We start from the raw sequence: 6,406 nt of genomic DNA, 5'->3' as shown, positions 1-6,406 counted from the left end.
TCTCGGTTCTTCAGTATGTTTTCGCTTCTCTCTATCTACGGTGTCTGTATCGGTGTGTTTATATTGTATACACACGCACAGTTGTAACAGTTGCTTTTTTCATGTTTCCCATATGTTTCTCGAACTTGTATTGTGTGCATGTATGTGTGTATGAATGTAGTTGTGCATGCATCGCACTTCGTTGAATGTTGCATTTGTGCTGTGTTCCGTGGCCAATTTGATATGTTATTGAAACCAGTTTGAGTGTTATGTTTTTTCATTTGTCTACTCTCGACATTTCTCTCTTTAACGCACTGTGAATTGGCTCCTCCTATTCAATTGTACATAAGCTGTCAACAGTACATTCGGTATGTGGTGTGAGAACGGTTGATCGCTTTCTATTTACTTTGCATTGGAAACTGAATCATTTTGTTGCGCTGGTGGTGCGGTGTTGCGAATGCGTCAATCGCATGCGATGTATTCGGATTTTCGAACATGATGCGTTACGGCCGATGGAGAGGATTTTGAATGTGATGGGCGGAGTTGACGGAAAAATAAACACAATTTAATCTTTCATGTATGAAAAGCGCCGCTCTCACACTCTTCACTTCTCGTTCACATTTACAAATCGATTTTCGAGAGGAGCGCGAACGGCGAACAATTTTCACTGTATGTATAAACCAGTGAGTGTGATGGCATGAACAACAACCAAATCATGAAATCGTTTAGCAATTATATCGAGTAAATTTGTTTTCACAAGCCGAACTCAAACAATTTGCATGATATAGTTTTGGTCTCGTTTGTATTGTTATTTTTTTATATATATATTCGTTCACTCTCCCTGTGTATTATTTATGAACAGGGCCTGGTAAGGTTTAGATTGTATACCGTAGGTTGATGCAGTAAGTGTGAAACTTTGTCGCAACGCTACGTAAAATTATTCTTTTTTTTAAAACTCGTAAATGAAATAATGAATTATGTATCAACAGGAGCGTTATTTCTTCCTTGTTGTCAATTTTCTTTTCCGATTTGCGTTCGGCAAAAGGATAGACCCCGTCCACACACACAGAGAGAGTGAGACGGACATTTTGGGTGTTGAATTGAAATTCTGGCAAAGAAATCCAATTTAATAAAATGTTCCAGCAGTGCCATAACACTGTTATGATAGCAGCAGTGCCATTTGAATCAAACTGTCTTACACATGAGCTATTTTCCGAATAAATTCGCTTCGATTGCTTTTCACCACAAAAGCTAAATGTTTTTTTTTCTTCCTTTTTCTCTTTCTCGATGGTCCTTTCGCTATTTTTTTTTTTATTCGAATCGGATTTGATACATACAGTCGAGATTGTCGGGATTGTATGTATGTGCATCGAACAAACTTTCTCCATATTTCCCTCAAATGAGTCGAGTAAATAGCCAAACACTCGTTTCGCTTCCATTTTTGTAGAAAAGATAAAGAGCAAAACGTGAGCATCATCATAGTTTCCATTTACACCATTCTTGCTATACAATTTCGTTGTCTATAGCTATGAAATGTTTGGCGAATGTTGACGACATCGCCAAATAAAAGAGCGAATGCTTGTCCGGATTTAAATGTAAAGGGTGATGAACGACTTCATATTGTACACATCTTTAAAATCGTATTCCGCGAAAACGCACGCGTAGCTTAACGAAAGAAAACCACACTTCATGCATCACAAAACAAAAAAAGAGAAGAAGAAACAAGAGAAATTGATAAGACAAGAAGGTGGAGCGGACATGCTGAAAAGGTGGATCGCTAAAATGTATATTATATAGTTGCGTTTATATAGCAATATTGTACTGCTTTTATTGACTGATGGTCACTAAAACCATCGACAACCATTATCCCAACGGTTATCTTCTTTGTGGACCTCTCCACTTCTACTAGAGCGGAAAAAGACAAGAATTCCGAATGACGATTTAAGTTTATTTGACGATATGCATAAAAGCTTGAAGATTTATCTGAGTTACTTCGGTGCATAAATGGAGAATAACAAAAGTATTTGAAGTCAGTGAATGACTTTGTTGGAGTAATACACTTTACGAGTACGCGGTTAAGTTGACAATGATGTTATATTTACAAGTCATAGAATATGATATGAAAAACAAGACAACGCGATAATGTTTTATGTAATTTTATTTTTATTTCAAATTTTTATTTGAAGAAAAATTAAGATATTTTCCTTAACAACTGAGCACTATCGAACCAAAGTGTATAAACAAAATATTCGATTAAATAACACAAAGACGCGTAGAAACATTCAATTACAAGTCATTGACTAAAATTAAATCTCATAAATTGAATAAATTCAATTTATTATTGAAAATCGTAGGTTTTAATTAAATTTAATTTTTACTTTAAAAAAAATATTCCAGTGTATGCGTAGCAATTTGAGAAAAAAAAAGATGAACGGTTACATATTTTATTTGCGGCAAGGATAAAAAAAATTCCTTCTTGAATTATAGCACGTTGCACCTTTTACTTCGGTAAGAAAAAAAAACCAAAATATACTTGCTTGGCTCTCGTAAAGCATAACATAATTCCATTTAATGCTACGTTGAGACCGACGAGAGTGTTTTTTTTTCGGCTTGAAATGTGTATGGGTTGTTTTTTTCTTCGCATATACTTAGTTATTTTGTGGAGCAATTTCGTTAGTCAACACACCATCATTAGCATATAAATATGAGGCGTGCGACTGTTGAGAGTATACAGAAAAAAACCATCGGAAAGAAATCGGCGTACACGTTTTGCAAAATGAAATGAAATGGTGCCGCCATTGATGTTGAGTCCGATTGCCGATTTTTGCGACCATGTTCACATTTATGGATGCGAATTTACTTTTCCGGTTCTCGTCATTTTTTTCTTTAAGTACAAAATGCATAATAAATTCAAGCGCTTCGCATTGAATCAACAAAATGGGCATCGGCCAGTACAATGCTCATGTCTTGCTCACACATTAATGACCATAATGAAATAATTTAATATTTTGTGTTATGTTGGTATGCAGTGCACATTGTGTGCTAAGTATATACGTTGAGTGAGTATATCGCTCTCGCCATCACTTTGCCACAGATATAATAAATGTGTATCGATTACATCAAAGAAATATTCTGTGCTTTTCGTACATCATATTTCAGGATCGGTTTTGATGGCTCCGTTGCGGTGTGTGACGCGATAGCCAGTATGTTATTTTTAACATTTGTTGTATTGCGCACCGCCACACATTTTGTTTGATGTTTTGCGTTAATCACAGATTAATGTTCATCGAATACTATTAAAATATATATTGCATTTTTTCGCATAATTTTTTTCAAATATCGCTACAATGCGATTAGTGCAAGCTAACATCCTCATTGAAACGACCTCTTGACGTAATTGCATGAAAAAGAAACATAAATAATATTATACTTTCAAGTAATTTTCAGAATATTTATACAATTTATTGAGAATTGCTATCCTACAACTTATTCGATCACTTGTGACCCAAAAAGGTGGCCAAAAATATTATGCAATGTGTTCTTCTAGTGTTTTAAGTTCTCGATCCACAAAAAAATGGCTGTATACATTGACTTGAAGCTTTTTTGCATCATCTTTTGCTCAGTAAATAAATGTAATGATTAATAACAACAAAAATATAAGTAGAAAAATAAAAGAGAAAGAGGAAAAAAGGATTAAAAGCCTAATGAGAAAAATACGCAAACGGCACTTTATTTTATTTTGTTGGGTTGACGTGCTTAAATCAACAATAAATTTTCATGAAAAGCGATAATAAAATGGTAAGCGTTAGAAAGAAAGAGAGTTTTGTGCACAAGTTGATAATTCAAAAGCCCACAGTAATTAAATTCGAATAAAACTCACAAAACTTGGTTTTCACTCGTTCTCTTCATCAACCCAATTGAAACTCATCCAATACATGCATTTATTCACCCGGAAAAATTATTATCTAAATTTCCGCACATTTTATTGTATTCACGCACAAAATCTGTGGCCGGAATCATTTACTCCGAAAAAAGCAATACACACAATGTACCAAGCAGATACGGATGGGTATTATTTCAGGCAAGCGACAATGTGTACGTTTACATAATTAGCAAAGCGAAACGAAAAGTTTTTTGGCTGGTTGTGGGTATATGAGTTTCGTTTGTTCGGTTCGCGTGTGTTATCATTTCAACCCTTTTTAGCAAGTTTTGGAAACGACAAATTATCTAACTGCTAATAAGCTAAATATTATGTTTTCATGGGATATGTTTTTTGTGCTAGCGCACAAACAAAACGATGAGAGAAGAATGAATATAGAGATATAGCATAGAAATGGGAGCAACTCATTTGATTTTCATGCAAACACATATAACACAAAAACGGGCGCCAATTGACGCCATTATCGTTGAAAACATTTTGTAAATGTGTGCTGTTTTGCAGCGCATTGTTTATATGTGAAAATGGCGTTGAAGCCTTAATCAGTCAGTCGGTTTGAATTTGAATTGGCGTTGAACGACAGATTGTGTGCGATGATAATAATAATGATGAAGATTTTTAAAATCTAGATAATACAGTTTTGGTTAGTGGAGTACGAATAGAGTCAGCAAATAGACATACACATAACATTTCGAAATCGGGGCTCAAATGCTTGGTCGATGGTTACGGGTGTACTGTAGTTGTTCCAGCCACATGTTATGTCTTCACTTAAGTTTTAGGCAAATAAATCTGTTAAATAAGAGCTCAAGAGGGACTACCGAAAAAATAGCAACTACTACGTCATAATAATGGCGGATGGTTCTGAATTTTTGTGTGCGCAATGTGTGTTTGTTTCACGCTTAAACATGATTTTCGCTAAACGATTTCACAGGATTACGAAGTAATCGTGGCTTCAGTTGTACTTGTGAAGAGAAAAAAAACTTTTCCTATCAATCTCTAGTGACGACGAAGAGCAGAAAATCCGGCGATAAAATCTTATGCTACATGAAATACAAGCACTCGCTTTGATTTTATTTACACACAAATAGCAAAGAATCTGTTCCACATAATAAGATTAAATTTTCTACTCCTAAGCTTTGAATTAGCCTATAAAATTGTATATTTCCGAAGCAAAAGGAGCAATTGCATATTCCAACATGTCGCCGAGTTTTTTAATGTGTATTTGCGCGAACATTATCAGCTTTTGAATCGGGAGTTTCGCGGTGCTTTTGTGTGGTTTTTTTGTAGGTTTAGATAAGCCATCGATAATTAGCTGACCAAAATGCGAGAATATTTATCGAAGCGCACGAAAAACACTCACAACATACAAACGCACACACAAAAGAAACTTTTCACTTCGAATATTCGTGAAAAATGGCAGAGTTACAGTATGCAGATAATTGCAACACTTGTCGCTTTAGCAATTTCAACGAAACCGCCCAAAATGCGTACAACAACAATGACCCTACAACTATTGCTAATACCAATGCTGTTCTACATATTCACGAAAGGAAACCTGAAAAAAAATTGCGCAGTCCGTTGATTATACTCACATGTACACTGTTCTTCATATTTTTTTTTAATAAAATCGTGGAATTTATCGTGTTTACGATGAATAAACAGCACATGTGCGTTTAAGTGCTCCCTCCACCCGAATCCGAGCAATTTTCCATGATAATATTCGTGATTCGCTTAGCCACGTAGCACAAAATTATCGCATTACTTCGAAGATTTACATTTCTTTTCGTTGGCTGCCATCACTTCTGCTACTATTGCTGCTGCTGTTGTTGTCTCTTTCCGTTGTATTTATTCACGCTTGTTACATTGGAAGATCATCGACAGCCGTTTGTTACAAAGTTTTCAATTTGCATACAAAATGCGGGCGACGCAAAGAAAGTGTGTATATTTTGTCGTGTTGCTGTCGTTGGTGATTATGGCGTCGTCGATGACGTTCTTGTCATGCCAACCATACATTCGACCCGGCTATAAGAAATATTCTCATTGAATATAATCGCACCCAGCGCCATTCAAAGTAAATATCAACATAAAAAAAAACTGTTGTTAGCATGCGATAAACCGACATTTTTTCTATTCTCTGTTTATTTACGCTAATGTTTTTGATTCAAAGGCAAAAATGAATATATTCCTTTAATATTCGCTGTTGTTTCTCGCCTGTAATTACTGAGAGCTTCAAGTTATATATATACACGTATTATTTGGCAGGCGACGGCAGTTGTTCAAAATTATTTTTTTTTAAATCCATTTTCACGATTACACATCGTTAACCATAGTGTGGCTGCTATTTTTCTTATTCCTACTCTTCCTATATCTCTACCACCAAAATTACTGAGGCACATAAATAAACTTTTTTTCTTGGACAAACTCAAAACCCCCAAAAATATACAACAATTATAATCATATCAGGTGTTTCATACGGACGCTTTATATATC

The sequence above is a fragment of the Contarinia nasturtii genome, unplaced genomic scaffold, assembly GCF_009176525.2.
Source record: "Contarinia nasturtii isolate CC-2019 unplaced genomic scaffold, AAFC_CNas_1.1 Cnas_scaffold_695, whole genome shotgun sequence".
Classification (NCBI taxonomy): domain Eukaryota; kingdom Metazoa; phylum Arthropoda; class Insecta; order Diptera; family Cecidomyiidae; genus Contarinia; species Contarinia nasturtii.
The sequence above is the reverse complement of the archived record's forward strand: the minus strand, read 5'-3'. Positions refer to the sequence as shown.